Source organism: Malurus melanocephalus, unplaced genomic scaffold, assembly GCF_030028575.1.
Source record: "Malurus melanocephalus ecotype Western Australia unplaced genomic scaffold, MMel_1.1 scaffold_18, whole genome shotgun sequence".
Lineage (NCBI taxonomy): Eukaryota > Metazoa > Chordata > Aves > Passeriformes > Maluridae > Malurus > Malurus melanocephalus.
Window position 1 is genome coordinate 1,285,390 of NW_026623250.1, and position 24,621 is coordinate 1,310,010.

A 24,621-nucleotide genomic window follows, 5' to 3' on the forward strand; every position below is an offset into this window, starting at 1 on the left:
GTAATTGAAGTTACCTGGGTGCAGATTGGTAGGTTCATAAATGAACTGTGGTCAGCTGAAAGATGTTTAATGCTCATTCTGCTGGGTCCTRCCTCTAGTCTTCAATACCACGTTCCTCCTATTCCAACTTGTAGCTTTGGCCTTGGCATTTCACCTACAAAATCTCACTKACTGAGGTTTCATCATCAATAAAACTCCAGCATCTTGATTTTCAAAACATTTGGCACCCCCACATACTATCCTGTTAGGATCCTCTGGGTGTTGAGCTGGGGTGCAGCTTCAGAAGGACTGTGTGYCTTGATGAACAGAGGTACATGCCTTTAGGGCAGCCAGAAACAGGTCAGCATCTGAATAAAGAGACATGAAATAAGCAAGAAACAGATTTGTTAGCAAGTACCTTCAAATGGCTTTATGGAAAAAAAAAAAAAGTCCAAAGGTTTATTCCATACAGGAAAACACAATGTACACTAAAAATATTTTCTTCACTGGTTATGGTGACCTTGATCCCACTGTGAAAAGTAACACTAAAAGAGAAAGCTACTACCTCAGCTTTTTTAAAAAAGACATTATCATTATGTTTGCCTTAGTTCTCTTTTATTACACAAAGTTACTTACCTGATTGAAAAAAATAATAAAAAGAAAGGAAAAGTCATTCTTTTTCTGATTTAAATTGCTGTGGTTTATAAACCTGTGATCTACAAAATCAGGAAATTAAACACGTCTGTAACATATTGGTTGCCTCAGAGAGAACATTCTAAATGAGAAACATTTAGAGATGTCCTTGAAGGGGCAGAACAAAACCAGTGCTAAAGTGCAGTTTTTTGGTAGCTTAAATCCAGTGACTGACAGGCAGTACCTGCTGCTTTCAGTATTCAGSCATCACATCAAGCTGGACAAACCACAGGGAAAGTTATTACCCAGACTCGATGCAGTACTTAATCCCTTTTCTGAGAGTGAAGATAACAGTTGATGTAATCTCTCATAAAATCAGCTAAATTACTATTGTATGAGCACAATATGCTACAAACTTCTATCTGCTTTGTGGTTAAATGATGAAGCAAGGAAACAGTGTGGTACAGTAGTTAATACTTATTATCTTCTGCAACGGGACTTAATAACCATGAAAATATGATCTACCACTGAACTCAACCTTCATTTGATTCATTTTACTCTCCATTAAAAAGACATGACTTTCATAATTTTGCAAGACCAAGTTTCTTTCACATTAAATTCTCTCWAAATGATATTTTGAGACCATAAGGTCTGAATTAAAGCATAGATGCTTTAGTGCATRTATACATATTAACCAGAAATACCTGTTTATGTTGACCTGTCTTCTGAGGAAAGCCAACCTTTGGCCATATAAAACCATTTTTTTGTTCCAACACTTAATACAGTGATACTGCCTGGTACTCTGATATTTAAAGCTGCAGAACTTCATGCTATTGCAAGATTGGAWTTTTTTTATTATTCTGCTTATTAAAGGAACCAGATTTTCTTYGTTCTCTATGAACCAAGGAAAATACATTAGAAATACAAGATATTCCAAACGCTACTTGGATTTTCCCCAGCTCTTTAAGCTGCTGTGGATCAGTTCCTGCCAGGATGTTAAGCTCATGGCTTCTGTGCAGCTGTGCCCTGTGCAGTGCTACAGAAATRTCACACTTTAGGGTAGCTGCTCCAAAAGACTTCCAAAGACCACTGTCAGGACAATGGGAAGGTTTGGGTCCTTGGCCCTTCGGTGGTCTCTGGGGAGACACTCCCTTAAAAACACAAAGCATCTGAAACCCAATAGAGGCCACTAGACTTCTCTCCACTTCAGCCTGTCTGATCTAGGCAAAACTACCAGTTTTTCAGGTCTGTGTGAGATATTATACAGAAAGACTAGAGTAATTTTTCTCTAACAAGACATGAGCCTCTAATCTGTGCCTTAGGATCACGTTAAGCATGCAGGATTCAACCCTTCCTGGTCAAAATTTGACCTGCCAGGAGTTTCAGGCTCCTAATATCATATCAGAWAACTCTGGCTCTCATCTTTGCCATAGAGAATTTGGTACTACAGATGTTYAGAATAACTTTCAAGGTTTCTGGAATATTCTAAACTCAGCAAGATTTTTTGTAGCTGAAATTTTGGGAATAATCTTTTCAATATTTAATTTTTAATGAGGCAATTTTAAGCCCATCCCTCCTTTTKTATTTTTTTTTCCCCTCCCTCAGCAGAAATTGATGCCTTTTCTATGTGAGTGACGGCTGGAGAAACAGACCTCCTGGTGTGTGTGTCCCTCACTCACATGGGGTTGGTATCAGYGTGACACTGTGTGAGGTCACCTGCAGCAATATTGCTTCTACTAAATGCTTGACTGCTACCTTGGTCTTCTGGAGGACAGAATTTGTCGTGTTCAGGATGCTTGTTAACAGAATCCCTTGGACAGCTGTCCTGAAGGGCAAATGAGTCYAGGAAGGCTGGACATTCTTMAAGAAGGGAATCCTAAAGGCACAGGAGCGGGCTCTTCCCATGTGCCAAAASACATTGGGGAAGAAGGCTGGCCTGGCTGAGCAGAGAGCTTTGGTTGGARCAGAGGGGTGAAAAATAAAGTTTATGACCTTTAGAGGACAGGGTAAGCRACTCCAAAGGACTGCAAGGATATCGTGAGGTTATGCAGGGAGAAAATTAGAAGGGTGAAAGCCCAACCAGAACTGGCTACTACTGTAAAGAACAACAAATGTTTCTATGAATACATCAGCAACAAATCAYGGCCTAAGGAGAATCTCCACCATTTAGTGATGCAGAGGGAAACACAGTGACAGAGAATGAGGAAAAGGCTGAGGTACTTAATGCCTTCTTTGCCTCAATCTCTAATAGTAAAGCCAGTTGTCCTCAAGGTACTAAGTCCCCTGAGCTGCAAGACAGGAAAGGGGAGTAGAAATAAACCCTTATAATCCAAGGAAAAATGKTCAGTGACCTGCTAGACTGGTCACATAAACACAAGTTTATGGACCTGGACAGGATCTACCCAAGGATACTGAAGGAGATGATGGAAGTCCTCACCAAGCCACTTTTTATCAGTGCTGGAGGCCTCAGCTGGATGGAGGTTCACAAATGTGATGACCATCTTCCAGAAAGGCTGGATGTGGGAAACTACAGGTACATTAGCCTGACCCTAATGCTAGGGAAGGTTATAGAACAGATTATCTTGAGGGAGATGACATGGTACCTACAGGAAAACCAGGTGATCAGGCCCAGCCAGCACGGGTTTGAAAAAGGCAGGCCCTTTCTGGCCAACCTGGTCTCTTTCTATGACAAAGGGTCCCAGCTAGGGGATGAGGGAGAGGCTGTTGATATTGTCTGTTGGGGCATTAGGAAAGCCTTTGACAGCATTTCCTACAATCCCCACCAGGAGAAACTGGCTGCTTGATGGATGGCCTGCAATGCTGGGGCAGAGKGGCTGGAAAGGASCTGGGGGTGCTGTGACAGCRGCTGAACATGAGCCAGGGTGTGCCCAGGTGGCCAAGAAGGCCAATGGCATCCTGGCCTGGATCAGCAATGGTGTGGCCAGCAGRAGYAGGGCAGGGATTGTCCCCCTGTCCTGGGCACTGCTGAGGCCACACTTTGAATCCTCTGTCCAGTTCTGGGCATGTCGGAGACTGAAATAGTTCACMCCTCAAACWTTSATATAAAGTTTTACTCATTATAACAAAAACTGTATAAAGAAGCTACAACCAAAGAAGCCTCCCTGAAGACACTTGACTGGGTCTTTGTAAGTTCAGCTGCTGAGATAAGACACTATTGTTCATCTCAGCCTAGGGAGAAACAAACAAGGCTGAGGRAAAGGAATCCATAAGAGAGCCAAACACAGCAGAGATAATTCCCTGGMTGGATTTGGGGTGRRGGAGACCACAGCCCACAGAAGCCAGGTTTACACAGACTCCCCTGCCCCTAAATGAACACCCCTCCTTCCTTACACAGACTGGCCCCACTGTGGAACCCCCAACCCCACAGGCCACATCCACAGGACATGGATGTGAGAGGCAGCTGAGGGGGTGTCACAATCCATCAAAGACCCCCAAAATGCTGCCCAGAGGCATTGCACCACAGGACTGCACGTGATGGAACAGATCCAGAGTCTGCTGCAGGAGACTGCCCCCTCCCCTGAGGGGACATATCTGGACATTGTCACCTGGCCTGATTGCATGTTAAYYCATGGGATTCTGTGCTTTCYGGGGGGACCATCACYACCAAGAAGACCAACATTGTTGGGATCCACAGATGGTGACATTTTCTTTATACTGTCGCTGTCACTCTCATTCTGTTCCCCCACCTCTTTTCCCACTTCTCTTTTTCTCTTTTCCTCTCTTTTCCTCTCTCTCTCTTATATTTACTATCAAATAAAACCCATACCATATGGCATATGGTATCGTTTGCACCTTAATTTGGGCAGAGGTATTTCTAAGAATATTGAATTATCAGATCATAAGAGCTCTCCACAGCAAGAAGGACATTGATGATGAATGCTGATGAGTGTCCAGAAAATGGAGCTGGTGAAGGGTCTGGAACAAAAGTCCCATCACGGCAGAGAGTGCGCACTGGTCCAAATTTGCAGCAGATTGTTAATCCCCTGCCTGGTTGTTTGGGCCAAGAGTGCCTCATGTTCATGTCTCCTACTGACAGCAGCAGGACTGTGTAGCTGTCAACAGCAAACATCTTTAGAGTGCTATTACAAAAAGGTAAAGCCACAAACACATTCTGCTTTTGATTCTTTAGGTAACTGAGAAAGAGTTCCCTGCAGCAGCAATAACTATTTCAGCTGTAAACTAAAATGAGAACACTTTCCTTTCATTGTCCAGTTGCAGAGTATGTATTCAGACTTCAGGCTATTYACCAAAAAACTTGTTAAAGTCTCCAGTATCAGGAGATTTATGAAATGCTACCAGGGCATTCCCCCATTCACACTCCCCAAAAAGCAAACTCCAAAGATCAGAGCAAAATACTTGAAGGAGCAGAATGCAGCCTAAGCTGTCTWATTTGTCTGTTCTGCCAGGCCCCACTGAAAAGCTCTTTTGTTTTCCAAATTTGCTTTGATCTTCAGCAGTTAACATAGGTATGCTCAGTGTGAGAGCAAAGGAGCTTGTGATGACTCCCTCTAGCCCATACGTTTACTGGAGCTGATAGGCTTCAGCTGCCCCTAGTCAGGAGGGGGAGATCACTTGCAGGCCCATTTTAATTTGTTAGAATTTCCAACTACTTCATTCACTTTTCCTTAGCCAAAAAAGATCTGGTGACATGATGAGGATCTGAAGAACAAAAGGATAAAAACTCACGTGTTGAKATAATGACGGTTTGATAGGGAAAACAAAAGCTGTGCATGCAAGCGATGAAAACAAAATAAGGAATTCCTTCACCACTTCCCATGGGCAGGCGGGTGTTCAGCCAGCAAAGCATGGAAAACCACAGCTCTATCACATGTGACAGTAACTTGGGAACAAAAATGCCATCACTCCAAAGATCCCCGCTTCCTCCTTCTTTCCTCAGCTTTTCTGCTGAGCACAATGTTGTCATCTGCACTTGAATGTGACCCCTCCCAACTCCTTGTGCACCCCCAGCCTCCTTGCTGGAGGGCGGATGAGGAGCAGAAAAGATGTCTGTGCTGTGTAAGCCCTGCTCAACAGCAGCCAAAACACTTCATGACAAATTCAAAACAGTCCCATGTTRGCTACAGTGAATGAAACTAACTGCCCCAGCCAAACCCAGCACATTGCCTTAGCCTTGGGGGTGGCAACAGAGCGCATTTAAAGTGTGATGATTGCCAGAAGGAAATGGAAGATTCCTAGCTTCTCAAACATTCAGTTCAGGTCCAAGAACGTGGGGAAGTGATGGCATTGTGTTGCTGAATAGCAATGTCTCTCGGAAAGGTGGAGTCCCTCRCAGGAGGCTGGCTGTAATGCTGGCTTGTACTCACAATATACCGGAGTTTTACTGTGTACACACACTGAGAGCAAACTCAGAGCTGTGAGAACTTACCAAAACATGCTGGTCACCTTGTACACAGTTCCACAATCTGCTCCATAGTTATTATCGGTATTTGAGTCCTGGAAAGTTTCCACTTCTTTATCTGSACCAAAAATTGTAGAACTCTAGAAAACTGCAGAGTGGGTGCAGTTTTTACACTGATGTGATAGGTGTGTGTATGTTTTAAGTAAAYTGACAGGTATTCTGCTTAAAATGCAGGATAAAATAAGAGGCCATCTTGATGAGAGACAAGAGGTACATGCTTTAATAAAAGAATTGATTTCATAACACTCTTGAGACTAAAAAGGATTTATTTTATCACAAGACATTACATTTACATTGGAAATTATTTTTTCAGTGAAGATCACATGAAATTTTTGATGCATTTTCCAATAAATAAGTTTTTAAGACAAAACKGAACTACTTAGAAATAGTTGCCTATTAGAAACATCAACCCAARTTAATACAATTTGGTTATTTCATCCAGAGAAATAATAAAAAATTAAGATATTACATTTCAATTATCTCTATAATTGGTAATTTTCATTTATTTGTTGCTTACTTATATGTTCCAGCAACTCTCTTGCATTTCTGCAATGACACAGATTTATTGAACTTACTGAAAATACGTACACTTGCAGCAAAGTTAGGAAGAGTGATTCTTCACTGACTCAAACTAGCATAAATGAGAAGTAACTCTTTTGAGATCAATGGATTAATGGACTTCAAATAATGGTAGGCCAGTATAAACAGCTCCTGCCTGTCAGATCTTATACTGTTTTTACACATAAGTGGCTATATGAATGGCCCTATGAAAACCCAGTGAAGTATTAAAATTGCCTAGAGCCACAACAACACTTCTGCTCAAATAATGCAGAATTGGACCTGTGTCATGTCCATGTCCTTTATTTCAGTCCAACCATGAGGCATCAGAGAGAGCGTTTTGTTTTTCAGAGACTGAAAAGCCATTTTTTTTCTGGTTCAAATATAGACAACTAAAGTTTATTGAAGAAAAGTTATTTGAACAAAAGACAAATTTAATTCTAGATTATTGTGTATTGAATCAAGTTTAACAACCTTTTTCAAATTCTGTAGCATGAAAGAGAAACAATGACATCTGACACTGAAAGAAACCATCAATGCATTGTTTTTTTAAGATGAAATTTTAGATAAAAATATAGTCACAATTTTAGTTTTCTCTGGCATTCATTTTAGTTAGATTGTTGCGGGTCATCATGAAGACCTTCCATTTTYTCAGGCACTTTTTATTACCTCTCATAATTGTCAACCTGTTGACATTGATCTATCGGTTACAACGAGATGTAGAGATGAAATAAGCACTGTTATGTGTTGAAATTGTATGAGTTTTTAGCATGTTGAATGATACGAAGCAATCAAATTCCCACAGAACTGTAGAAACCCTTGTTAAAATACATTTGAAGTAAATCTAACTTTAGGATTTGGAATCTTGTGAARCCTGGTTGTTGTGACTTTGGCAATATTTCTACAAGGGATGCCTTTAAGACASTTGAACTGTAAGGGTTTCAACAAATCAAAGAGATACATACATTCCAAAGATAATTTTGTTAAACAGAAGTCAATCACTGTTCCCACCTAGCACTGTTTGACTGGAAATCCTCTTACAATACCTAGGCATTCTGTTTGCCAGAGCCTCTGAATCCAAGGTATTCCTGAACACCTGAATCAAGGAACAAAGGGCTATATCCCATACTAATCAAGAATGCACCATGGGTTCTAATATTTTATAACTTTCTGATACCTGCCTTCTGGTATCAACTCCGTCCTTCTATGGTCAGTTTTAAACAACTGCTTTTCTCTCCTCATTTGACCTTCTCCCAGAATCCCTGAAGTCTGGCTGTTTTTTTATGACTGTATACAAATCTTCTTAAGCCACTTGCTTTGCTTTTCCTTTCTCTATAAAAAGCAAAAATACTTGCTTACTTTATAAAGCACTTAAATGTCTGTGAATAGTTTTTCTTTATGTTACAGCTGGGAACAAGGGGAAGAGACCAGATATTTGTCCACATTTGTGGAGCTGTTAAATCAAATCCCATCCCCATCTGGTCTGATGCAGACTATGGAGTTATTAATTTGGGGATTTTATTTCTTCCTATAAGATATGACAAAGACCTTGTATTCAGTTCCTGGATAATTTCTTTCTGTTCAGTGCTGATGTTTCTCTCCTGTGTTCAAGTTCAGACATTAGTACTTACTTTTCGAGTGTTCTCTTCATTAGGTATTTCTTAGGTATTTTTTACATGTCATTAAAAAGAAATATTTCCAAAAATAAAAATGTCAGGAAGCATGATCGATGAAAGAAGTGCTTCAACTGAATCAGCAGACAAGAATAGTAAAGTATTTACACTGTCAGTTGTCACTGGTGCTGCAATTCAGCCTGTTCTTGACTATGTTGGAATGATCTCAGATTAAAGGTTTTGGTCCTGGTAGAAGCTAGTTTCATTGCAGCAGAATTGCAATCTTGCAATGTAAAGAGGTTATTTTCTACTTCTCAGGTAGTATTTACTGTATTTCTCAATTGTTTCTTCTATTAGGTCTAAGGAAACATGAAAAATTCTGACTTTTTTAAGAGGTGGCTTCTTCTTCTGAAGGTGAGTGTTCCTTCTCACCTTCAGACCAAGTGGTGATCAGCACTATCCTGGAAGTAACCATTATAATTTAAAATAAGTTTAGAGCAGATTGGATTTCTGAGAATTAAAGATAATATTCAATCCTTGTTGATAAATTATTTCCACTTATAATCAGCTTCAGGTATAGAAATATAAAAGATAAACCTTAAATGACTCTGCATACTAAGCACAGCTGGTTCAATTTTTGCAAAAATTTCATAAACTTTTAGCCTTTCATCTTACATGAAGAAATTATATCGCAAGTTGATAATCTTAACTCTAAGAAAATTGTCCTCCTTAAAAAGAATCAGTRAAATTTMAAAAAAAAGAAAATCAGTTAAAATTTTAGAGGCAATTCATTATAATCAAGGGTACCATCAGTACTAGACTGATAATAATACTAGAGTAAATAAGGGTTACCTGGGCACACAGACAGCAGTTTTGACTATGATAAGAGAGAAAGCAGCCTTTTGGGCTAGAAAAGTTATTGCAGTCTCTGGAARGCATCCTGGGAAAAAAAGTGGTGTCTGTCTATTCTGTAGTGGAGAAAAAAGTACTGCTCMGAAGGACAGAATAAAAGTAGATACCAAGTAGAAGTATAGTATCATGTAGTGAATGAAAGGAATCCAAAACAGCATTCACAGGGAGCAGCTTGGGAACCAGCTTTTCAGAGGATCTGAGTCTCCCATGATGATGATAATGTCCCATTTAAGCTGTGTTCCCATCAGTTTCTCAGGACTTAAATTTAAGGATATTTTTATAATCTGTATTTTTCTTCAAAAGAAGAAAGGGAACTTTAATACCTGCAAATGGTGTCCTTTTGGAACACAAAAAAATATCTAGTCAAAACATACAGTTTGCACTATGTGTGATGGTTATACTAATTCCCTCCTTTCTGTTCCACTCACCTTGCCCAGACCTGAATTTTAGCAAAATTTCCTGACAAGAAGGAAAACTGTCCTGGAACTGCATACTGTACTAGWGAAGACTTCTTATCTTGTTACTTGAAGATTGCTTGAAACAGGAGTCTGATTTGTAAAGCATTATTTGCTAATATTGGTAGGCTATAATCTTTGCCATTCTTTACAAAATTATCTGCAATTCTAATTCGAATGCCAGAAAGGATGGCAGACTATAGTCTGTAATAATTTTTTGCAGTTAAACAATGTAAATCCTTAAGCRGATTAATTCACAAATAGTAAATTCTGGCACGATTCCAAATTTCAGGGAGTTTCCTTTATTGATATGAATATTTGATTGAGTGGTTGGATACAGGATACAAACCCAGCTGTTGCATGGTTGTGCCTTAGTACATTCTTTTATCTGGACATTTAGCTGACCGTTAGCACTGGGACAGGTCTTAAATATAGCATAAACATTTGGGAGGATTTGTTGTTTGGTTTTAGTTTTGGTTTATTTTCCTAGTTGGAACCAGAGCTTACRTTATAGACCTTCTGCTGCAACTAAAGCAGTATTACTAAAGCAGCATAGCACAGCCTTTTTTCAGCCTGCTTACAGTTTCAGCTTAATATTTATTTCCCCTATCAAAGACAAAGAGATTGCCTCTTCCCTCAGGAAAAGAAAATTAAGGAGTTTAAATGCTAAATCTCCTTATTCTGGGCTAGTGTACGGAATACTCTCCGTAAATTCTAGGAAATCAAAGATTTTCCCTGAGGCTGTGTTACTGAACTTTGGGTGCAGCTTGTAGAAGTCAAAAGKCTGCCGCCAGGTCATGTCTTCAGAGTAATGTGTGATACCTCTGTCTACCTGTCAGACCTGAATGAGGCTGCAAACAAGGTGACCAAATAATAGTCTGTGTCTTCCAGCCTGGCGGTTAGCAGCCTGATCCCACTCTGCTGAACAGCTATTACTTTGTGCTTACTSATGAGCCCAGTCAAAGCTGGGGGTACCTGCTTGCATCAATGGACTATCTGTACAAGCTGACTCATGAGTTAGTCCACCTATCTTCACTATTGTCCCAAAATTTAAAGTCATGTTTTTGTCTTGGCCTACAGTTCAGGGTTCAAGCGCATCACAGCATCTATCATCTGGGCTTCCTCCTGGAGCTCATTTTAAAATCTAAATGCTTCTGTTTGGTCCAGTTTTTTATCWAATCTGCTAGGGGTTCTGAAACCATTGACTTCCAGGTGTTCAAGTACATCAATGATGACATGATTTAATATTGCTGTTGATAATTTAAATTCCCAAGCTTTAGGGTGTTTTCTGTGAATCAAATAAACYAGCTACAATATAATTAGTTCCTCCCTTCAGTACAAGAGCTTTCAGGTAGTTGTGTCAGTGTTGTGACTGATACAGGGTGCTGTGTCTTTTTATTTCATGCAGGAGGCTAAGGTCTGATATGCTCAGCCTGAGAACCCTAAATGTTATAGTATGTGTGTTGCTGTCAGAGAAGTGGGTATGTTGTTATCAAAACTATAAAATTAAAATTTTAAATTACAGATTTTAAATTAAGWATATGCCATTTAAAAATTTACCAAGGCTCTGACGAATACATTCTCTCTAAATATCTGTACAATTAAGAAAGACTATTTCCTTGTTCTCCTTAAACCGCTGTTGGACACGAAGTAAGAGGGGAAGTTAGGGATATCCTAACTGCACAATTGACTCTTCCTAGCCCTTTTAGCCTATAGGCATCCCTCTGAATGTAGTACTCTGTTTCAAGTTCTGTTATTGCTGTTGAAGGACAGAAAGTTACTGATGTTTGTGTGGAAAATCCATTGTTTTTCAAATTACTTTGTTTACAGTTGCTATAAAGAAGACAGTTRTTTTCAAATCAGTATCTTAAAACTGAAGGACATACTTTCCAAAATTCCTTTCCATTATATCTCTGTTTCTGATAGCAACCAGGTTTCATGAAAGTAGGTCTTTCAGTGTCAGCACTTCGAGTAGATAATACGTGTTTCAATGGCAAATCAATGATAATGTCAATGCTTTGTTCATAATTCTCCAGATTTATGCATGAAGAAGAAAGATAATGACTTGGGAAACATTTCTAAAATGAGTTCACCATTTCTTGTTCGTTCATATTAATTTAGAATCTGCTTTAATGATACAGTCAGTTCCAGTCAGGTTAATACACTTAATCTGAAAATATCTTTTGAGATGCCTGAGAAAGTAAAGCAGCAGTTATTTTCTAACCACTGTAACATCCTTCAGACTTAGGCTGGAAGTTATCTTCAACTGTCTGTTACTTGCTGAATAGCCCATACTTATTTTGCTCTGACTTCTGCAGCAAGTTTGTCTTCAAAAGGAAAACAAACTCCTCAAAAGAAAATACTGTCTCTTTCCTTTTGTGAATGGCTTCTATTTGAAATTCACTAAATACAGCAGTTTGTGGGATTCCATCTGTTATATCTTTGTGTAAATGGCTCTGGTGGGATTTTCAAAAGCTGTTACCAATGTTTTACTCCTGTTCTACGGATTCTTCCWTTGGCTTCAGACATCAGGTGTGAACATGAGGGATTTCTGCTGCCCCACTTTTTGCTTCTCTTCCTGAAAATGGTTCCCAGGTGTTTAGAGATTAAAGCCTCACATGGGAACCATTAATTTAAATGGAAAATACCACTGTGGTTCTAATGGGACAATCCCCTAAAATCAAAGAATAGACATTCAGGTACTTCTGTGTAAAATTTAGATCTTCACAACTTTTGCCTGCTCCTAGAGTAAATCACTTCTGCAACTGTTTGTGTTGGTACCCCTGCCCCAATCCTTCCAAAGGACCCAAATATCTTCAGGTTTTAACTAGCCAGTTCCAAACAATTAATAGTACTTGAATCAGAAAACTCATGTTTGTCTCCTATGGAACCTGTTCCATTTTTCCGAACTAAAACCCAAGGGGATTGTACTAGTTTTCACACTCAGTTAGCTTTATTTTATGCCCTAAAGATTAGTTTTTACTCAGCCCTGGTAAGGATTGGCCTCTCTGGGGTAAGAAAAGAAAATGGAAAACAGCATGGATTCTGCTTGAATTGAAAATCCTGCCCAAAAGATTTCTGTACAATGGGAGGGTTTGAAACCTCCCTCTTTCATCCTTTTCCTCCAAGCATTCTCATGTTCAAGTCAACCCCTAAGCAAATGAAGTTGCTTTCCCTGCCTTTATAGTATTTTGGTCTAAGGAATGGGATGGACAAATTAAATTTCAGATAGCACAGAAGGTTTGTCTTTAGAGCCGCTGTAGCTGCTATCTGACTCCTCCCTCTAAAGCACCCCCAAAAAATTTTAAAATAGTTTWAAAAAAAGTACTGAAGTTCATAGCTGACACTTGGGAGAAAATCAGGTATAAACTTTTAAAAGCTAAATAACTTTTACTGACATGTATTTATTATATCTATGGCAAAACCATTGTGTTTTTCAGTTTTCTGGCCAAGAATACCACAAACATCAAATTAGCTTTTCAGATTACCCCTCTATAAGTACCTTATGTGATAAAAAAAGACTGAACAAAATGTCATTTGGTTCAGTATGTATTAAGAATACAAATCATAGAATATATTTACTGTATCAGAATATCTTCARTTGTTCATTTGAAATTGTCACTGCTGGATTTATGCAGTTTTAATATTAAGAAAAGGAGAAGATTTCAAACAGTTAAGTATACTCAAGTCTGGAAGTTGAAAAAAATGTATTAATGCATTGTTTAGCAAAAAAGAAATCTTATTCTATTTGTTCCTTTTTCTCCATACAGGTCATTATCTTTAAAACTTGTCCCTCAAAASTCAGAGAATATATTGCAGACTAGCTGAATGGAAATGAAAGTTCTTGTTTTTATTATTTTATTTTTTTTTACTGCAGAATGCTTGCAAATCCTTCAGTCTTTTTTTTTTTCCCCCGAATTTTGGCAAGAGATACCAGTCTTATTAAACCTGAGCTATAGATTAGGCAAACCAAGCTGAATAATAGCTATTTGCTCTTTTGCTTGTGTGAATTGTTTCTAAGTCTTTTAGAAAATCTCTTCTGTCTTTAATCAATGTTGAAGTAGAAGAAATTTAAACATTAAGGGCCTGGTTTTCATCAGATTAATGAACAATGGGGTCTAGACTTCTTGTACTTATTTTCTTCTTTGCTCTGATAGTACATGGCTTAATGGAATTGAATGAAGGCATTTTTAGAAAAGGAAAAAAGGATTCTAAGGTATTGTGCATGTTCTTTCTCCTTTTTTTTAGGGTGGTTTTTTTTTTTTTTTTTTTTTTTTTTTTTTTTTTTTTTTTTTTTTTTTTTTTTTTTTTTTTTTCTTTGCTTCCTAGGTTTTTAGGTTTTTTATTGCCCGGAACTTAGAACATACTTTTGCTTTTCCAGGCTACTCACCAACAATTTTGACTTTACCAGTGCCCAAACAGTGTGATTTACCATAGTTGAGTGGTAGTTGATTTCATTAGCTTCATACTCTTTTTGCATGAGTGAAAACTGTGCTAAGTGCCTTCCTTCTGCCTAAAGCATAGCCATTTCTCTGTGCTAAAGACATGATATTAATTTCTTTTTCTAGTATGTCTTTGTTTCAGCAAAAGTGCAAATCACTCTTTTTGTCATCTAGTCTTCATTTTTTGACACTAACATTTGTATCAGGCTGAAGAACAGATACCATTCCTTTARTCTGTGAGCTGAGATCTGAATTTTTGGCAGTAGGAGAAGATGTCTATTTCACCATTATATTCCCGTCTGAAAACAGGAGACTTAAGTGCATGCTGGGACACAAACACAACATATGAGAGGATCCTGTGACATTATGGATTCATTGACTGAATTTTTGGTTGTAATGATATACTTGCGTATGCTGACATCTGCCAACTTTTCTGATACTCCTATTGTAAAATTATAACTSTTTTCTACAGGGAATGATGAACAGACTTTTCAAGTATCAATGTTTATGTTTAAAGTAATTGTGATTCCTGGTCTCAGCCATTCTTTTCTCTGCCATTCTAGTCTCTTCAGAGATGTGACGGTCACCCCACATATCAAGAAAGTCCTGCCTCGATGTGAAGTTTGTGTGCCACAAAAGAAGAAAACATGCCACAGCAGTGCATTAACACTGGTAYTAATATGTCTCATGTAAAAAAGTTATTATGTCTGCATATGAAAGTAGATCTACAATAAAGYTGCTGAGAAGCTAAGAAAATCCAATCCCACCAACATGCCTGAGTTCTTTTCTAGATTTGCCTAATGGCTCAAGAAGTGAACAGAACCAACACWTCCTCCAATACTTCAATAGCCTTGGAGATAATTGGAATTTCACAGATTATATGTCTCTCGCATCCGTGACATGTGAATGACTCCATGTTGACAGTACGTGTAACATATTAATAGGTTACCCAGSTCAACAGCAAGATTTCATTTAAAAAAACCAGTGCAAGTCATCAAAAGAGGCTATGTGTTCACAAAGTAAAGAACAAAACAAAATTAAAACTAGAAATACTACTAACATGTATCTCTCAATAAGAAAATCCATACTTTAATTTTTCATTCTATTTCAAATTTACCATGTGATTTTATGAACCTGAGCTTRAACACTAGAATCATATTATTTTTGTTAGTTCTGGTAACTTTGGCTGTCCTTTGATTTATCTCAGATATTARGTCATAAAAGAGATGTTGAATTATTATTATTGTTAAATTATTAAGTTTTTGGAGAGGGTAAAATCTGGTTATATGAGTTATGAACCTTCGTTCAAATTATGTGATAATAGCTACTTTCTTGACCACTTTATTTAGATCAGGAGGAATTTCTCCCCTAATGTCCTGAATTATAATTTTTTAAAATAATATCTTTCTTAATGAAGCAGGGGCAGGCAGCTTTCTTTTCTAATTAATTTTATATTAAAGTAAATCCTGATAAGAGAAGCATCAATAAAAACATAAACTGTCAGTGACAAACATTTTGAAAGTCATTTATGCAGAATGAAATATGATGGAATTGGACTGCTTGTGCTAAACACAGTACCCGAGTTGAATCAGTAAAGAATAAAAAGTTATTAACACATGTTAATGKGATTTAAATGGAAGTATCCTTTGAAATGGAAAAACAAAATATGAGAAAAATGCTAAAATATGCAGTAAGAAGTGTTTTGTTCTAAAGCTATATTCAGATAATGATCACTAATCAGATGTTGTATGTTATTTAATATTCTTTGTACCTACCRAAACATACAAAATAATCAAAAAGAAAGATTCTCGTTAAAAGAAGCATATCTATCTTGCAGTACTTACACTTCTGTTTCCTTTCTCACAGTGAAATTGAATTTATTAAATTTCAAAGACTGCCTTAAGGTTTGATAAAAACTAGCTAGAAAGCAAGCTTTGAATCTCATCAAAACTATGGCTTTGGCATTTAGCATATAATTCTGATACAAAGTGCAAAGAATTAAATCTGGCAAAATTGTCAACAACAACAGAAAAATATATATTTAAAAAAAAGGTCTTAATCATTAAATATTCTGAAGCTGACTTTTGTTGAAGCAGTTATATTCCAGACTGAGCATCCTGAGTTTTCCCATGGWAAAAAAACTTTATTGAAAAGCTTCTGACTCCTTCAATTTCTCACTAAGGAATGTACTGATTTTAGTGAATCCTGTGCATCTGATTCATAATTACAGGGAAAAATCACATTAGTTCTGAGCAATTGGTATTAGTGTTGCAAGCAGTGTTACAAAAAAAAAAAAAAAAAAGGAATTGATTTTGAGTTAACAAATATTCTACCAGCAGCTTTTCTTGAAGATGTAACATTCCTATAAGTACTGATGGCAGTATTTCTGGTAGTTTGAACTGTGCCAGAAGAAACAGAGGAGTTTTATCAATAGCTGGAGCACTATGAAATACTTAGCCCTGTTTATCTTCTTCCTGTCATAGCTACTTGTGTGAAAAAGGAGGACAAGGCCAGCTCTTCACAGGTGCTGAGAGGAAAGGTAGAGTGGAGYGTCTCTGGCCCCAGTGCTCCATTGTCTCGTTACAGCCTGAAGGCTGAGGAAGAAGGTGAGATCCTGTCTTCTGAAATCTCTTAAAACTTTCCAATCCCCTACTCTTAGTCTCTCTCTCTGTCTCTGTAATGTATCCTATTTCCACTACTTATTTTCCCTTCAATATCCTTCAGAGAAAGGAAGAGCCCATGCTAAGTTGTTTTGTCATTAAGAAGAATATTCTGAGGAGCAAGACAAGCCAGTGAGGTATCCCCCCAGTGCAGGAGGCCAGGTAGGGAGCAAGGATGGGAGCTCTTTACTGCAGGCACTGGGTGAGTCTGGATAGAGAAGCACATCTGACTTGGGATCAAGGCTCTCTAGGGCAGCAAGGACTTTGCTGACATGATGCCAGCAGTTATCTATATGGCTTGTCTGGAAAATGAGGTGGGAATGAATGACACAAATGAATCTTAATCTCAAATCCTAGATTTTAATTGTAAGAATAGAAGGAGTGATTAATTTGATAGCTCCCTCCTCATTAAACAGTTGTCCAAATATGACAAAACCCCAGAATTTCCCATTTTRCCTGTTATGATCAGCCATTACACTTAGCTTTCTACTGAAGCCATGTCAGAAGGATAAAAATCTGAAAGAAAAKATAGTACTCCACTAGAGGTACTGATCCAGACGGAAGCAGCAAGACAATCCATCTCCTTTTCAGCTCTAAATCTCCTTTCAACCCACGTGCTGTGTAGTGCCACATCTCCCAGCATCATAGATTATACATGCCATGCTTGAAAATACTCTTGTGAAAGAGCTATGCATGAAGGATTGTTAATTCCAGACAGGAGATATGTTAATTGAAATGTATGAGTTTTGATTACCATGTGCCTACCATTTTAGCATGTTGTGTTACCTGCTAACAAGCTGTTTTGGGTTAAGGGTTCTCCTTTTGCTTCCTTTCTTGGGGAATTTTTCTTTCCCATTTTGYTGCTGGGATACACTGATTGCCAGGTCATCCTTTTGATGGCAGGGCGATTAGAAAGACAATAAGACCTACACCCCACCCAAATGATCTTGCTATGTACTGGGAGGGGTGTGTGTGATGGTGGTGGGTAACTATATTTACTGCCCTGCTTGGCTCAGAGGGGGTTGGCCTGCTTCCTGTGGAGCAGAGCTCGACTGCTCTTTTCTGCAGAGTCCAGCATCTCTGCCCGTTGATTCCTGTTTTGCTGCACTGTGATCTTCTGCCCTGGTGCCTTGCCTGGGACCCCTGAGATTCGTGCTGCAGTGGTTAAAGGAGCACCGAGATCGACGTATMTGCTGTGAGTTTGAAGAGGAACTTTTTATCCATCCATCTCTGCCGGTTTTGTTCCCATCCTTGGCCACGTGGGAGATCTGAACCAGCCRGGACCCACGCCACAGGACCCCTGCAGTAGCCAGGGAATCAGGTGAGTATCTCTGTGTGAGGCTGTCACTGGGTTTGGGACTGGGCTGGTTGTTGCTGTTGTTGTTATTACTTATTTCACTTTGTTATACATATTAGTAAAAACTGTTATTTCCTTTTTCCCATATTCTTTCCTGGAAGCCCGTGACTTTTTTTCAAAGCTGTAATAATTCGGAGGGAAGGGGGGGTCGTATCCACCACTCCAGCGGGCGGGGTCCCTGCCTTCACTGGCAAAACACCTGTCTTTCAGACCAAGAYACAAGCATATCAGCCTTGTTGAAGAGTCAGAAAGATGGTGTTGAAAAACCTGCTCCTCTGAAGAAGTCAGAGTCACAAAACAAGAAATCCTGCTTTATCCATTCTCTGGGGCATGGGCATTCAGAAAAACACCCTTCAAAACCTGAACSCCCTAGCTGTTTCTAGAGGCCTTTGTTTTTTGATGACCCTGAAAGATTCCAATATTTCTCAAYTGCTAGCAGTGGGATCACTATCTGCTTTTGTAGCCTATGAAGCAATGCATGCAGCACCCTCTGTTGCCTAACATCCTCTATGGTATGAAGAGAAATTATTGTCTAAGATTGTGGAATGTCATGGAAAGGTAGTAACCATAGAATGCCATTGCACTAAATGTGTCTMGCAAATGGAGAATCATCACTTCCTTGCAAGGACTAATCAACACAAATCAGGACAAGAAATGGGATTGGGAAAAAAWTCAATGTTCGCAGATTTTTCATAATTATATTATGGTCTAATCATGATGTCATGATTCTAAGCCTTTCCTTGACTGAAAAATTCTGCACAAAGCATCTTCAATGAACAAGTGCYAGAAATGTCAGAGGATTCTTTCCTCTATTGAACCCAGAAACTCACACTGGCCAAGTTTGGGCCAACGAGATGTTCAGCAAGAGGAGATTAACTCTTTTGCCAGGTTTGACATTCCCTGAGGAGTCTGTGGCTTCTGCTTGTTTATAATCAGATCTGAGATGCTGAGTGACTTGGTCTAACTGGTCTTGCTGTGACCATATAGCAGAAAAAATCCCATGTGGGCAGTTTAGAACTCTACAGAAAAATTAGGAAATATTGTTTCAGATAAAAGTTTTAATACAAGCCAGGTTATAAAAGTGGATGATAATKTACTGAGATTTTATTCTTGAACTCTGTAACACATGTAAAATAAGTTACAAAAATTATTAATACAACATTTTTATAAAAATTGTTTTATATCATATGCATAAAATATTTGCAATAGACAAATGTATAGCAAAGATAATCATTGAACCTTTTCATTAAAAATGAGAATTTGGCAAGSAGCAGAATCTTGGAAAATGTATGATCTTTGAATTGTTTCAGGGAAAATGTAGCACCACAAGGAAGAATAATTCTGAAGCCTGTAAAGTATTAACATTCTCCAGCTGAAGCAGTTCATTTTACTAATCTGAGGAACGATTTGTAGCCCTTCAAATGTGCTTTAACATGAAGTTCAAAATACATGGCTCTCATCTTAAGTAAATGATGTGCTTCTTTCTGCTTAAAATAATTTTCAACTTTACTTTATTGAATATCTTTGGCAGACCAGAAATGTTCCTTTTGAAACTGCAAGAAAAAAATCAATCAGCCCAAGAGGAGAAACTTAAACATATTTAACTAAAAACTGCATTAATCTTGCTCTGAGATCAAAACAAAACAARCCGTGAAATGCTCTTTGATTTGCAGACTGAATGGCTAGAAGYGTACATTCTGTATCTAACAGGTTCATGCTAAATAGCTGAATTAACTCTTGAATAATTCAATCRAGTATAGAACTTTCAGGACCTATAATCTCAGAATGATCTTTCAAATTTTAAGGTTTCTCCTTTCTCTTGATTACAGTACCTCAAGAGGATAATAATTCTGAACCTTGTCTGAACACATCGAACTTTCTCCAAAACTAACATCCTGGCCCTGTCTAGGAGCAAATTTCCCTTTTATTCTCATTTGAGATTTATAAACAATGAAAAATGGTCAGAGAAATATATCAAAAAGTAAAAACAAATGCAACTGAAACAAATTCATATTTCTATCAAGGAACAAAAACACACTGGCTGCCTTTTCCATTTGATTATTCTTGCAGAGAGAGCTCCCTTTTTTAAACTTTCTCAAATATTTATTTGCACAATATGCAAATCTTTCTCTTTTTTTTTTAATAGAAACAATACTCAAGAATCATAGGCATAAGTTTCACTGATCAATGCAACTGCTAAATGAATGAGGAATGAAACAGCTGTTAAAAAACATGAAAGGAGATCACAGTCTCAAAGAAAGATTGAAAATGCCACAAAGCAATTCAARGACCTTGCTCTCAGCTCTTGATGATGAACTTTCAGTGTCTCCAGTGGAATGTTTGAAGCTCAATACTTTCAGACGGAAAAAGGTAACATCTGTCTCAGCCAGTTTATTGAACTCTGTGAAGAAGCACATACTTCTTGAATGCCAAGCAGGACTTAACATACTGAGTGACTTGCTGCTGGTTCTGAGTGAATTCCTGTAAAATTTATTTTTTAGTCTTTATCACTAGACAGATAAGTTGAGACAGCTGGGCTGAGAGAGTTGGGGTTGTTCAGCAAGAAGAGGAGACAGCTTTGGGGACACTTCATTGCAGCTTTAGTACTTTTAGGAAGCTTATAAAAATTAGGGAGAGAAACTATTTATATGTGACAGTTTATAGTGACAGAACAAGAGGCAATGGTTTTAAACTGAAAGAGGGAAGGCTTAGATTAGGTGTTGTGAATAAATTCTTTATTCAGAAGGTGATGAARCACTGGAGAAAGAAGCCCTGAGAAGTTGCCCCATCCCCCAGTTTAAAGGGGCTGGGACCCTGAGCAACCCGGTCTAGTGAATAGCATCCCTGTGCATTGGCAGACAGGTGGGAATTAGATGCTCTTTAGGGTCCTTCCAATCCTAATTATTCTACCATTGTATTCTATGGTTTTATGAAAGGTCAGCCAGTGCTATCTTTACCTTTCACTGCTTCATTCGCCCCAGCACCTCTCCAAGGCCAAAAGAGTTTCGACTATGCAAAGGAGAGTTGAAGTGAAATTCCAGCAAGAGTACTACCAAACAGATTGATATGAAATGSCTGCACACTGGAAATGGTAAAAAATCTAATCAAATAATTTAAAAGTACTTCTGTTTTAGTGACATACTGTATAAGTATTTTCTTAGCAACAGAAAGAACCAGGTTGGGACACTGATTGTAGGTAAAAGTATGGCAGCAAAAATAGGTGTTTTCAGGTTATGCTGGTTCCACAGCCAGGTTCAGGGGGCAGCAACACAAGAGGCTGAACTCGCTCAGCTGAAGGGTCAGCAAGGAGGTGCAAAGCACAACAGGAAAACAAAGGTTAAAGGCTCCCACTAGTAAGTGTTGAGAGGAAAAGTAAGATGAAAATCAAGATTTTTTCTTGTCACATCTCAGTTGTCCCACAGAAGATATAAAAGGAATGAAYTGAAGCAAGGGTTTCTGCTCTGTACGCACAAAATTTATGGTTGATTAAGCAAACAAGACGTATTTATCATGGAATGTCAAATCACACCTCCCAGGGAAATGTTAAGTGACACAGAACTGGGTTCAATGACACAAAAAGAGGTGTTACACAGCAGAGTAGTATATCAACAGCAGAACAACAGTACTAAGRAATGAAAGCAGAAGACTTACTTCTCAAAATGCAATCTAAATTTTAAGATGCAATTTTACGAAATGTCACAGAACAGCAATGATATCACATGGATAATACGGATGACTTTCAATTTATCAAGAAATCTTTCTAGATTTTATAACTTTGAAGTTAAAACAAAATTTCTCAAATGTGATTGTGTATTTGCACCCATTTTACTGGACTTGTTTGGTGGGAAAAAGCAGGCCTTTCAATGAGAGAGAGAATAAACAGGTTTTCAAAATGTTACCTGACAGCTAAGGTTATAATTTTTGGGTTTCTGTCAATTCTTAAGACTAAAAACCTTAAGCATTAGATGAAAAAAGCAAAAGTACCAGATCGTAAATTTATTTCCATTTGCAAGTTAGAGGTGGCATTTAGCTTTAGGGCCTTAGGAGAAACCCACAGAGGAAAAGAGGTAAAAGCAGTAAGCAGTATAGAGAGGAGAAACCAGCATTACCAACATTATTATATGCATTACCTAATACCCCTTTCCAGATGAAAAAAATTCTTTTTGTGTTTTATACAGATTCTCTGTATCAAYTTGTCCATGTGCAACCATCCATATTGTCCCACACACTACATCTAATTTTTTGACTCTTCAAGGCAACATTTAGGTCAAAGGCAATATATTTTCTTTTTCCATTAAAATCTTGGCAACTTGGATTTTTACCAAAGAAATTTACTSTCAGGGATCTCTGCTGGGCGGAGATATGAAGACGCAAATGTTCTTCTACTGTTAACTTAAGAAACTCAGTCACAGATTCAATTCCTCTCTTGCTCTGTACTTTAAATCTCTAACAATAACAATTAAAAAGGCACATGTTGCGAATGAGGAATCATTTATCTATAGTTATGAAACAAGAATCCTCCATGCATTACATGCCAATTATCCTACTTCAAATACATTATCTTTCATCCTGAATGAAACAGATATGACTTTTTGGAAGTTCTAATAACTCARTTTAAGTCAAACTATTAAAATGATTGCAAAAGGTCTCGAGCAACTGTTTTCCATCTCTCATTGTCATGTAATAGTCTGATAGGATAGCCCACATTTAAGCTCCAAGCACWTGAATTCCATAGACCTAAAGAAAGCCCCACAATGTTTTTCTCAGTAGAAACAGAATATAAAAGAGTTGTTGGACCTACAGCATGCAGAGAATGATGAACATCAGTATTTTGGAATACCAGCCTGAAAAATCAAGATTTCCTCAAAGAGAATATCTTGCTGTCAGATCTCTTTAGATTCCTCAAGTTCATCCCTTTGAGCATATCATCCAACACCAAAATGAAACAATATCATATGAAGAAATCCCATTTCCCAAATAAACAATTTTTAAACAATTTAAGTAGGTTAGAAATAATACTTTTATCTCCCCGCAAAAGTTGGTGGAGATGAAAACCCACTTTATTTTTCAAATACAGTATACAAACTCCTTGAAGTAGACATAATTTTTTACTACATTTAGGTTTTCAATGCCTTCTAGGACACAGTGGTATTTTTAGTAGAACTCAGTCATACACAGATTTCACTGGGATACAAAACAGACTGTCAGAGTTCTATTAGAAAGCTTACATAGAAACAATATTGCATCTTTTAAAATGCTGGTACACCACACTGATCAGAATTCTTCCATCAGCTGCATACTTTCTTTGCACAAAGAGTCTGCCACATTTATTTTGTAAACATAATATTTTATTAGATACATAAAGGTGCAAATAATCCTTTTGCACATTAGAAGTAAGCTTTATGGAATAGTAGTTCATATTGAAACCATCTTTCTATTCCCAGATACAAAACATWTTTACTCTAGATACAGTCAAAGCAGAAAGATGGTACAATGTACATGTGAGGAAACCCTGCATTTTCAGCCCTGGTGAAGGGAAGTTCACTGCCACAAACACTGACACTAACATCTTGCATCACCCTGAAAACATACCATGCCCTACTATAAAMCTGTCTGAGGTGGCTTCTTGCACTGATACAGACATGGTAGCTGAAGTCATCTTGGGCTGCACTTGAAATTGTGAAGTGTCCTGAGAATGACTGCTGTAAAGCGGGTTCCTCTTCTCTAAAGTTAATAGAATTATACTGTCTAAGTAAAAGGATTACCAGGATAACYATTGATTTTTCCAAGCTCACACCTGGCTTACAAATGAACTAATAGGAATGAAATGTTCCTCTCCCTGCTTTTATTCTCAGTTTGTCAACGAACATTTGTCAAGAAAATAATTATGTTCATTTGAAATATCTGACTGATGTACTGGAGGCCAAAATTTGCTCAGAAAAGCTTATTACTTTTGTGCCAGCATGCCATGAAATTTTACTTTGTCAGAAACAAGTTGGCTGCATTGCTTGTAGAACTCACTGTCAATGCAGATRCGATGGTTTCTCAAACAGACTTGTCAATTTTAGGGACACAATTTCTTCCTGCAACTGATCCAAATTTTTCAGAATGGCCATACAGGGCTTTCAAAGCCATTTTTTATGCAATATGTTCCTTTTCTTACCCTACACAAAAATATCTTCACAATAAACTCCTACTTTTTACTTAAATTTGTTAGCTTATGTTATTTCATAAGAAAGCATTTTAAAATAGAGACACGGGTATAGATAACAGGGTTTCCTATGGGTGAGGAAATAAGTATTCAGAAATAGAAAAAACTATTGGAGTGCTTTTAGTCAAGTCACAGTTAAGGTAAATGCTCAACATCCATTGAGCTGCTGGGTACCTATTGCAGCCTGCCCTGTTCAGTGATGATGTAATCCTTTTCCARGAAGTAGAACTTATTAGCCTGAGCTCTGTCATGCATCAACCATGTTTGCATGATTTCCAGTCATCTGGAAACACAGTCAGAGTTTTTTGTCTCTCTACAGTAGATTTCAGTATATGCATATTCTTCAGATCTTATACAGAAT